This window comes from Mirounga leonina, unplaced genomic scaffold, assembly GCF_011800145.1.
Source record: "Mirounga leonina isolate KUSES-001 unplaced genomic scaffold, KU_Mleo_1.0 Mir_95, whole genome shotgun sequence".
Taxonomy (NCBI): Eukaryota; Metazoa; Chordata; class Mammalia; order Carnivora; family Phocidae; genus Mirounga; species Mirounga leonina.
The window spans coordinates 13,451,136-13,463,320 of record NW_023270865.1 but is presented as its reverse complement, the minus strand read 5'-3'; the positions used below and the strand labels follow the sequence as shown (position 1 = coordinate 13,463,320).

At 45.9% G+C, this 12,185-nt stretch overlaps 1 protein-coding gene across 1 annotated transcript in view; it reads right to left on the bottom strand.

The window, feature by feature from the left end:
• Nucleotides 1-9,902, bottom strand: part of BASP1 (brain abundant membrane attached signal protein 1) — a 52,553-nt gene extending 42,651 nt beyond the window's left edge. Inside the window, exon 1 of the mRNA XM_034998785.1 lies at nucleotides 9,711-9,902. The gene's annotated coding sequence lies outside the window, so the exon portion shown is untranslated. The remainder of the gene's footprint in view (nucleotides 1-9,710) is intronic.
• Nucleotides 9,903-12,185: the final 2,283 nt, after the last annotated feature.

Here is a 12,185-nt window from a genome sequence, read left to right as displayed (position 1 = left end):
GGGAGAAGAGTAACATTCAGATGGTAGTCACATGAAGAAACACATACCTGAGAAACCATTATGAATCTTGTATTAACAACCTTGTGGAGAACATTGTTACAAACACCTGTTACTATTTGCCTGAAAGCCAAGCCCTAGAAATTCTAGAACTGGGTTTCCAAAGCCCAGTTAGGTAAACCCTAGGAATTCAAGGCTTGAGGTCTCGACAAAAGATCACCAGGGCTACTGCGGAAATCTGAGTGCTGTTAACAAACCTCCTTGTCGACAGGGCCTTATTCGGTGAGGTCGGGTGAACCTCCTTGTCAACAGAGCCTTCCTTATTCACTGAGGTTGGGTGATCATGAGAAACCCCAGGAGCTATTGTCATCACCAACTGTTGAGATTCTTGCTTTTTTCCTTAGGAAAATGAGCCATTCAGACAAGATTCCAGACCACCTTATTTAATCATCTGAATATCTTTAGTAAACGCCCAAGTGGTCACGTAACCTCCCCCTATCTTCTTGATGAAATTCAGGATAAAGGAAAGGCACCTGGCATCTTCCCACCTATAGATCACTGATTTCTCTAGATTTGCCTTTTCCACAATCGTCTCAAATATGCCCAAGGCAAATACAGATGCTGCTCTTCTGTATTGAAACAGCTGAGAACATTTGTAAAGGTCAAAGACAGCAAATATTCCTCCAGCCCCTACTATTTTTGACAAGCTCAGAGAAGCTAAGACAGTACTCTACAAAGACCCAAGAAGACCTTTCTTCTATATATCCTGAAGTAATAGGAGTGTTCTTACAGTTACTAGGTGGGTTGCCGTTGTTTTCTCTTTTGATACAGTGTTTCCCCAACTAGATGGTGTTACTATTTAACCTGGTACTGTATGAGTCAATGTGGTAACGGTCAACAGGTAAATGAGGGGGGTCTGTTCAAAATCGGTTTGCCAAGCAATCCAGGAAACTCGTAATTTAGAAAGCTCAACCAGCAAAGGCCGGTCTCTATTGTCTGTTTCTTCATCAACTTAAAAAAGAAGTTTTCACCTGGATTTATTTTAGGAATATACTTCTGACCTACAAAACTGTAATAATTAAAAGCATTATAAAAACCGTGAAGTCACTTCTGTATTGCAGGTTTCCCTGGAAAGAACATAAATTCATCAAAGCTTATTCTCCACTTATTGAAACATCTAAATAGATCATTTTAAATATGAAATTAAAACTGTCTCTCATCAGAAGTAAACTTACCACAGTTTCTCCAAGTGCAAAAGCACATAAACAATTCACATTGCTAAAAGAAGTTTAAAATACCTGATTATTAAGCTTTACAAAGTGTTTTTAACAACGTAAGTACTTAAGTGCCGTATTTTCATGGCTGCTTCAGAAACCTGCAGCTCTTTTAAATACTCTAAATCGGCCCAAATACTATAAATGGCAATTCTGAAGAAAAACGATTAAATCTCGTGTTTTATGCAGCTCTCAAACCAACAGGCCAGATAACACTAGGAATTGGCACAAAAGCTGGTGTCCACCCTTCTCCACAACACTGCACACTGGATCTTCCAAGAGACACCTTGAGTATCCCTAGGGGACATTGCTGGACTGTTCCACTCACTTTACAGCCCCCAAATTAGTCTAAAGCCAACTGGCTTGCTTGTCAACTGTGTACCCTCCCCCTCCGCAGCCCCCCAAGCCTGCACCACAGTTCGTTTTAGGAGGAAAACAAAGATGTTGACGCCAAAATTTAGTTTTATGAGCAAAGTTATTTTACTGCATGCCACAAATGCTTTTATGATGCAAGAAGAAAAGAGAGAGAAGTTGAAGGGGAAAGAGGACATGTAGGTAGTAAGGCAACAGCAGGAGCTTTCTGCAGACAAGACGTTACCAGTGGGTCCATCAAAGGCAGGAGAGATTCTTTCTGCAGAAGAGGGGAGAGAGGGTAGCAGGGAGAGACACACAGGATCAGGACTGGATTTTCAAAAAATGGTACCAGGGTAAAAGAATGGCAGGAATTTAAGTTGCAGACATTGAGTAAGAGTTTGACTCAATTCCACAGAAGGGAGGGGCAGCAGGACTGTGGCTTTATTGGGAAATAACCTGGTTTTCCACTCGGCCACTAACCAGCTCAGGAGACTTTGAGTAAGCCACTAACTTTCCTAAGATCCTTTTCAGTTCCAAAATAAGTGTTTAGGTTCATGAGCTTTTCAAACTTACTGTTAGGATGACCCAAGTATTTACAAAAGGCTGAAGGTGTAGTTAGGATGGTATTTAAAAGCAGCCACCAATTTTCTGTAAATGAATCCTGCAAGGAGGCAGAATGAAAATGGGGTCACAAAGTTGGGACTCAGTTTGTTTCTCTCATCAGTCAACCCTAAGTACATAGCAGGAAGGGGGTCAAATAGTATCTCTGTAGTATCTCAAAGGCAGAATTACAGGTAAGGCATCTGAGTGCTTATTTCCACTTGTGAAGTGTAATGAGAAAAGCGAAGGGGCCAACCAAAGCCACATCCACCTAAGAGTCCTTATTAGCCATCATCACCATCATCATCACCATCCAAGAAAAGGATGACTTAAGGATATTAGCTCATGTTCACTGTGACAAGAAGCACTTCTAATCTATAGGTCACTTAATGTATTTACTGATTAAATATTTATTCTGCATTGTATCTCTTCTAGATAAGTAATTTTTCATTGAAGAACTTAGGAATTGAAGAACTAAAAGAATACTGAAGATACCAATATTTCAGAAGGTCACCCACTTTATCCCACGTCCATCTGACTTAAGATAAAATGGCCAAGGTTTACGGCAAGTACCGTGTAGCACTGGACAGCAGAACAGGGCCATCAGACGTGGATTTGAATTCTAGGACTTTCTATTAACTCTACAATCTCACATACATTATTGAGCCCTCCATTTTTCATTTATTCCTGGGTAAAATGCATTCTACAATTTGTTTGAGGGGATAAAATTCAATTAGAGCATATGATATACAAGAAATATCAACAAATGTCCTATCTCCTCCTTTAACTTCTCCAGATTAAACAGTAACAACAAAAAAAACAAGCTTTCACTGGGGAAAATTTTTAAAAGATACAACATCCATATCCAAAACATTTCCTACAGTGAATGCCTGACAGATAAAGCAAAATATAATTTCCCTCCTGAATCCCTAAGATTCAAAAGCTGTTTGAAAAAAACTATTGAGAAAATTATTTAACTAGGATGCCTGGGTGGCTCAGCCAGTTAAGCTCCTGCCTTTGGCTCAGGTCATGATCCCGGGGTCCTGGGATGGAGTCCCACGTTGGGTTCTCTGCTCAGCAGGGAGGCTGCTTCTCCCTCTCCCTCTGTTCCCCAACTCATTCTCCCCCTCCTCATAAATAAAATCTTAAAAAAAAAAAGAAAGAAAAATGATTTAACGAAAATGAAAATGACTTTACCTTCACCTAACAGCAAAACTCAAGTGTCCAGAAGGACAAATACAAATAAATCACTTGGGCAGATCCCTGAATTAAATGCCTAAAAGGGTCAAACTGATTCCAGGATCCTTCAAACCCAAATATCTGAAACTCCAAAGAACTTCCTTCTAGCTTTTAAGAAGCCAGGGTGACTAAGGTCTCCACGGGGATAATTCCAAAAATTCCGTGAACAGGTGACAATACCTTTACATTCCTGAATAATACAAGTTTTTTACTCTTTGGCATGGGGCAGTGGGGATGTGGGCAAGTGTATATACCACGTGTCCTCAGAATTTTAAATATCAAGACTGGTTTATATCAAGCTCAGTATTAATGACTAAGATACTCCTTTCAAATGCAAAGGAATGCATCTTGATTCAGGACACAACAAAACTGCCTACTTTCAGGAATCTGAATGAATTACTCTATTGCCCAGCAGGTCATACAGTTTTGCCCAGATCTCAACCTTATCAAAACCGTAAGCCCTTCTCTGAAGGTCTCTGAAGTTGCCAGGACTTTCACTTTTTTTTTTTCCATTTTAATATCAGTTCAATATGGGGGCTGGGTTTGTATCAATCGACCCACTACGGACTTTTGAAACTAGGACAAGTGCCCTGGCAACATATCCAAGGTATCATGGCTACACCCGGCAGGCTTTCCTAACCACACACTTCTACGTTCTACCAACTTCTGTCCAAGGCATCACCACAGACCTGTTTCTCGATAATGACCTCTTCCAAAGAAGCACGTAAATAGCTCTAGACATAGAGCAAAGCTGGTTCTCTCACTTTATGGTGAATGTGCCTTGTTACAAAGACGTGCAGAATATGTGAGACAGTCTGATGATTTCACTTGATCCTTACAAAAACTCTATATTGTAACCCCCATTTTATAGATGAGGGTTGAGGCACAGAGAAGCCAAGCAATTTGCCAAAGGCCACACAGCTAGTAAACAACCCAGTGAAGCTGGCTCCGAAGTCCCAACTCTACCACACCTAGCTCTTCAAATCATGCTCCTACACCATGTACAATGGCTAAAATATATATTTCAAAGAGGAGTTTAAGCAACTAACCGGTGAAACCCAGTCCTTTCTAAGATGAAGAAAAAATAATCAATTCAAAAACAAGTTCATAAAATGTTTAAGCGATAAGGAGGAAATATTGTGCAAATGCTTTGCCTTCCCCACTAAATGCTGTTTTTCTATATTATCTTGAAATGTTTTCTTATGCCCTGGGCCCCTGGTGTGCATGCAGATGGTTTCTATTTCTAAATCTCCAAAGCTTTCAGGAATTTATTCCTAGACTTTGAAACCTGCTCACTTGCAACCTCCCCTCACCAATGGCCTTAGCTAGTCAAAAAACTCTTTTTTGTTGCTGTTGTTCAAAAAAATCGACTCTCTGGAAAGCCTGATTTTTTAATTTAAATCCTCAGGTTGCAGAAGAAGGCAAATCCACTACAGGACTCTCTCTGCATCCATGTCGCCCATTTCTGACTTCCAGAGGGAAAAAAGAGAATGCGGTTTAATCAGTGTTGCAGTGTTGTTACTCTCGATGTGGTTCACTGGACACTTACCTAGATGTCTGTCTTAACAGTGATGGAGGGAACAGCATTTAACCGAACCTTCCTTTGGCAGGCTGGGAGCATCTGTGGCTTTAGGACTACCCCTCTATTTTCTCAAAAGAATGTATGTCACCTCCTGAGTTATATAAGCAGCCATGGGAAATTTAAGGAGGGTGGCTACCCTGACTCCATTCAATCCACTTTTGGGCAAATTCCCATACAGCGTCCCATTAAATTTCAAATATGTACATGGATGAGGACAGTAGTTAGCAATTGTGATATTTGAGCATCTCTGAAATTGAAATAATCTGATTTCTAACTGAATACACTGAAACCCACAGGTCCTGAATAATCAGCATGGGACAAAAATACAGCTCAATATACAGAAATTAGTTAGTGATGTCACTCACACGACTGTTGAAAATGCAGACTGAGAGGTCAAGAAGCCTCCGAGAGCTAGCTATTGTGCTTATGCACATTTTAGCCGTATGTGTGGTCCTTATTATCGTGAGAAAATAAGAATTATTCCCCCAACTTTACAACTGAAGAAAGTGAAATCCAAAGAGGCTTGAAGTCATTTTCCCACAGTGGTTTAGCCAGTGTCTATAGAGGTTTTTCAAACCCAATTACTTTCCACTGAGCTTAGGGAGTCTCCCCAAATGCACCTCCTCAAAACACACTGAAAAAAAAAAAATTCTGGGCTATTCACAATCTCAAAGCTATTTCTTGATTATCAATCTACCACAATTAAGCCAAAGAGTAAAGTTCATGTTGTATTGGCTTATCCGAAGTCTTAAGAAACTGGAATAAATGTAAAGAATTGGGTGGGTTGAGAAAACTTGATGAAATGCTAGATGCTGCACCCATTTCCCCCAAGAACAACTTGTCTACATCCTCCGTTTTTCCTCAGCCGTTAGGTGGCTTCCAGTTCACCAGCTAAAACGGTCATTAAGACGTCAACCTTTGATACAGAAGATGTAAAATGAGTAGGTATAACTCCATGTACGCTAAAGGCCTAAGCAAATCAGAGCATCTCTTTCCACAAAATCAGACACCAAAAGCAATTGCTCCTGACACACGATAGTTGACAGGCCTTTTCTGGATATTTTTCAAAATAAAATTTTAGAAGAGATCAGAAAAATAAGACAGAACAATTTTATTAAGTCCTTTATTTTGTAAGCATTGTTGATTATGGCTTTTTATTTCAGTGGTGCTTCGCGTGAGTTTTTAAGCCTGTAAATGAGCATCTTAATTTAAGATGTTCAAGGCAACCCATTTGTTTCACACTGCTAGAAATTGGAAATGAGTTTCTTAGGACACTTGGTAGGCTCCCCCATTCAAGTACTTATTTAGAAAGACCAAAAATTGATTATTTTCCAAAGACCAGTATTAAGCACTATAAAATAACCAATAACCATATAAAATTCTACACCAACTAGTTTAGCTTTATATCATTAATAAGATTTCATTTTATTGCCTATGTATACATAATGTGTATATATGAGCGTGTATTTAATGTATATACCCATGTGTATTTACATGGCACCTTAAAACATGTTTGGATTTTGCAGGTTTTTACAAAACTACTGTGTATAACACACAGACATCCATTTTACAGTGACCAAATCTCCCCCAAACCTAAGTTTTCCATACTTTGCTTATCCTGACCACGGAATGAAAAATGGTTTTTAAACTGTTCTTAATGTGAATTTGTTTAAAAAAAAAAACAAAACACAAAAACTAAAGAGGCAGAACACATCACATCTTAGACTATGATATGATGTTTTCTAGTAAATCCAGTAAGATTATAAAGATGCCTCCAAGGACAGTGAGCCAAAGCCCTTAGAGCTTCCTCTATTGGACACATTCAGATTAGGGTGGTCCAGTAGGAGAGAATATGCTCTTCTGCATGCCATAATGAAAGCATGAGCACCAGTTAAAGACAAGAATGCCACTGTTGGTATGCTTATTGTTGGCGCATTTTGTCAAAAGGCCCATTAACTCCCTTTCTCCACCTGCTAAGGACTGTCAAAAAACTAGCTGGATAAAAGAATAAGGTAACGGATGATTTTTTCAAATTCAGTTTAAAAATTACCTCGCTTAAAACCCTAAGACTCACTGAATTGGGGCATATTGGTATATATTTGTTATCAAAGTCCATCTACACTCCAACTCACTTTTCCCTCAAAAACATAACCTAAAGGGAAAAAAAAATGAAAAAAAAAAAAAAAAAACTGCTGATAGCCCTCTAAACCATAATAAGCCGCTCAACAGTAAGGAATAGAGAGGGTACCAGCCAGCTATCCTATCAAGTATAGGCCCTGATATATTAAATGTGATCAATATCAATATCCTTTTATTAAAAGGAACAAAAGAGATGACTTCCATTTGCCTGCTACATGTCATCCCACCAGGGTGTACTGAGAATACTAAACATAAAATTCTTAACGGGCCATTGCAAAAATATGGTATTTAGCTATTTTATATCCATAAGTCACCTTTTGGATGGTAGAATAAAGTAGCCCCCAAAGCCAAAAAGAAATCTAAATGGCCATAACCTAGATAATACACCATTTTTAAGAAAATCGACCAAAGGTATATGTATCATGGCTTCTGTTAGATAATGCCAAAAAAAAAAAAAAAAAAAGGAAGCATTATGAATTCAATCAACCATCTTCACCCCAACAGCCCTGGTTGCCTTCTTCCTCCTTTCTCCCCATCAGTGATTTCCATCTCCATGGGGCTGGCCTTTTGGGATCCCTAGTGAAACAATGAGGCAGGAATCAAGAGAAAACAGACAGGCTTAGGATTCTGACAAGGTAACCATTTTCTCTGCTCTGGGTTTCGTAGGCCATCTTGTTCCTATAAACGCCAAAATGTCTTAATTTCTCCCAAGTAGTGACACTAGGGGCAGATAGCCACTGTCAGTTTTTGAAAGCCATGTCCCTTCATTAAAGCACCAGCAGCAAAAATCTGTCAAATGGTTAACTGATGCAAATCGAGGGCCTCCATCACTGCGGTGCAATATGTTACAGAAAAAAAGAACAATGGACAGTACTAGAAAGGAAAAGAGCAGTGTTCGGCCACGAAAATATTTAATGCACAGTTTGCTCTCATCACCAAGGGCAATCTTATTTTTCGTCAGCTGAAATCGCTAAGAAAGCAAAAGACGAGAGGTAACCTGAAAAAGAAGAAACACACACACACGGGGGGGGGGGACTGTCATTTGTGTCCAAGGATTTCACGCCACATTTAGGGCAAACGCCTTTGTTCCTCGGCCTCGGAAGGGAGCGGGTGGGTGGGTGGGTGATGGAGAGAGATCAGATGGGGCTGCCGGGGCCCTCCACACCCTGCTCTCCGGCGCATGCGCGAGGCCGAGACAAAGGAATAGGTAATTACGGTCGCGATTCATTCATTTTGCCCGCAGTGCTGAGGCTCTGTTCGCCCCGGCTGCAATCCCGGGGAGGCTGATCCGCACCCCTGCAGCAAAACGACCGCCTCGATGCGACTGTTGGGTTTTAACCCCCGCCATTACACGTGCTCGTGGCCTCGCGGGACGCCGAGGTGTGTCAACCCTGTTCAAGGTACTAAAATACGCACCCGTGAGCGCGGTGCTGATTTCGGAAGGGTGAGGATTACACGGCAAAGGTTGTCCACGGAGTTCGTTTCCAGGCGGAAATGTCTCTGGGGAAGCAGATAAGGAGCCCGGCCGAGCGCTCGATGAATATGCATGCAGAGAATGCGGTTTGTCAGCCGCGCGTCGTGCGTGCGAACGGATCCAGGGATTCCGCAATTTTTATTTTTCGGGGGGGGGCGGGGGCGTGGGGAGGGAGACAGGAACCGGGCGTCGGGTTTCAGCGTTAGCGCTTTCGGCAAGACCTGCTAAGCCCCAAGCCTTCGCTCCCGGCGGGGCTGGGCCGTTGGGGACGGCGCGCTGTCAGGCTCAAGACCACACCCTCGCGGCCGGGGCATCTCTGGGCCCGAGCCTCGAAAAAGTAGCTCCGAGATGGCCCACAGGTTGGCGGAAGGCAATCCGGCCACGTCCGAGGCTGTGGCTCTGACCGGCTCAGACGTGCCTCAGGAGGCAGCTGCCGTGGGAACCTCGCGCCCCTTGGCCACCGCAGGCCACGATTCAGGAGTCCCCCGGGGCAAAGGACCCCTTTGAGAAACCAAAGAGGCGCCTCCCTCCTTCCGATCGCACCAGACCCCGTATCCTTCCCCCCCCCCCCCCCCCCCCCCCCCCCCCCCTCCATCTTCTGCCGCGGCGCCCCGCGCACCGAGCGCTTTCTTCCGGGCCGTGAGAGGTTCCGATGACAGACCCGCTCCGTTCAGCCCCACAGAACCGTCTCCCCGGGACTCAGGGCGTTTCAAGCGTTTCGCATTCGACAATCTCCTCCTTAAGGGCAGCTTCCCTCCCGCCACCCACCCCCAGCTCCGTTTGGCAGACTCGCCACCCCCACCTCCTTCCCACCCTCCGGGAGGCTGGAGCCACCCACCCTGGGCCCCCAGCACCCCGAAGGGCGACGGGAACCTCGCGGAGGGCCCCCACGCTGGGCGCCGTCTAACCAGGCCCGCAGCGCCCCCCGCCCCGGCCGCGGCGCGGAGAGAACAAAGGGCCTCGAGGTGGGGCGGGGGCGCACCGAGGCCCCCGGGCAGCCGGCGCCCCGGGTCCGCGGGGGCGGTGGGGCCGCCGGGGCGCGCCTCCTTACCGGCTCTGGGTGCCTGTGCCGCCCCTGGGTGAGCGCGGTGCCGCCGAGGGGCCCGGGTCGCAGGCGTCGTCCGGCCGCTGCCTGGCCGCAGGCGGAGGCTCTCTCCCCGGCTCGACGGCGGAGCCCGGCGCGAGGAGCGAGTTGGAGCGCTGCCGCCGCCGCCGCCGCCGCTGCCGCTACTGCCGCCGCCGCCGCCGCTGCAGCCTCTGCATTTCTCGCGCCCGCGCTCCCCCTCCCCTTCCTGCCCAGCGCCCTCCCCCCGCGCGTCCGCCCGCCCAGCCTCCCGCCTCCCGCGCACCCCGCCCGCCTCCCTCCAGCCCGGCCCCGCCCGCCTCCCTTCAACTCCCCTCCATCCCGCTCCCTCCCTGCGCCCCGGTGGTCCCCCTCCCCTTCCCCTCCCCTCCGCCCCCCTGCCCCTCCTGCCTGTCCTCATCTGCCCACCACGAGGGCTTCCCGCTCCCCCTCCCCTCCCCCCTCCTGTCCTTTCCCGCGCCCCCCAGCCCTGCGCCGCCTCCCCTCCCCCGCCGCGCCAGGGCTGTCTGTGGGCCCTTCTCTCTAATCTCTCTCTCTCTCTCTTTCTCCCCCCCCCCTTGGAATGGTTGGATAGGAAGCGCTCGGTCTTGCTCAGTCTTAAGGGGCTGCCTCGAGGTGAGGAATGACGCCCCCGCCACCTGCTACCCTTCTCAGCACCCCAGTCCCGCTCGCGCGCGACGTCCGCCTGAGATTCCGATACCTGGACGCGCGCTGAGGTTGAGGGTGACCTGGTGGCTCCCCTCAGCCCATCAAGACAGATGTCCTCGGGGTTGAGGGTGGCTGCTAACTGCAGGCAAGTCTGGGCGGCGCCCCCGCGGACCAGACGAGCTGGGCAGGCGGCTCCTTCGCACGCTGGGCTGAGCCTGGAGTTCTGCGGCTTGGGACTAGCGCGACCGCCGAGGTCCACCTTAGTGGGGTGGGCGGCGTCCCCCTGCAAGGATGCTCTCGGGACTTGGGAGAGGAAGGAGAAAGGACAAGAGCCCGAGGAAAGGAACCGTCGGTGTTTTATGTCTGTGCTTGAAAAGAGGCAGCCAGTTCCCGGGAAGACTGGGTTAGCCGAGGCAACCCTTACAGGGCTGCCTAGAAGCGCACAGGTCCAAGCCTTGGCCAACTACGACGTGTCGGGTGGCTTGAGGCACCGCCACTTTAACACCAGGACATAAAATAACCGCCAGGGTGGGGTCGTATGCCCACCTTGCTTCTCTGTTGGCAAGAAGCAAATGCGAAAAATAACGTAACATGACAACGCTTACAACGGCAGCACTTTCCTTAGACAAAAGCCGATTTTACCTTCCCGCGACCATCCGAACCTTTGGAACTTTTATTTGCGGCATTTTGGCGCCCTCTGGCTGTGCGTGGATTGCTTTTGATTGAGTTGCAAGATCTCCTTCAAGGTGGATCTGCGCTCCTGACCTGTGCGTGGATTTGCGGGTAGGGTTGTCCTCCAAAATGACCAAATGCCACCATAGTTAAAAGGGAGGACGCCAAAGGCAAGTGCGTCCGCATTCAACTGAGGAAAGGTAAGTCCATTTTCAGTTAACAGGAAAAAACTTATCAGAACTTAACTACATTTAAATGAAGCAGGGTGCCAATGTCAACCCAATACTGTATTTTGCTAGAAGCTATGCAGGGGAAACACTAGACTATCGGACTGAACGGATATTTACAGTTCATACGTGACCACAACAAATTAAACACGTGCAAGCTGGAAATGTTCACATTTTAACCAAAAGGGGATAAGAAAAAAAAATGGTGATTTTTGTTTCTATGTAGTTTTTTTTCCTTTCTTTTCTTTTCTTTTTTTTCTTTTTTTTTTTTTGCCATTTAAATGAAATAGCAAAGAAGTAAATATAACACAAGAACAGGGAAGAAAATTACAAGTAGGGTTGCCTCCAAAGCATTTTATATATTTGAACATTTATGCTCAATAATTTCATATGTTCAATGTATGTTCCTCATTCCAGAACAGCATCTATGAGGCTATATGCCGGTTTTCTCAACCTCCTGTTTGGGGCAGGTAATTTTTTTATTTTGGATGGGAGAGGGGAGGAGCGGGGACTGTCCTGGGCTCTGTTGAATGCTTTAGTCTCCCTGTTGGCCTTTACCCACTGGTCACCAGTAGTGAGTATACGCGCGTGTGCACACACACACGCACACACACATAGACACACACTCTACCATCACCACTACCACTAACATGACGCCAGTTGGGACAACCAAAAATGTCTCCAGACGTTGCCAAATGTCCCCAGAAATCACTGCAGGTTGAAAACTGCTGGACTATAAATTTTAGGTCATCTTGAGCAAGCCTCCAAGTTTTTACTTTATCAAATCAAATGATCATTTGCAATTTTATTAAAGCTCAAGGCATTTACTGAATGTATTTATTAAGACATCTGAGTAGTTATTTCACTAATATTCAGTTTTTAGCTCTGTGATCTT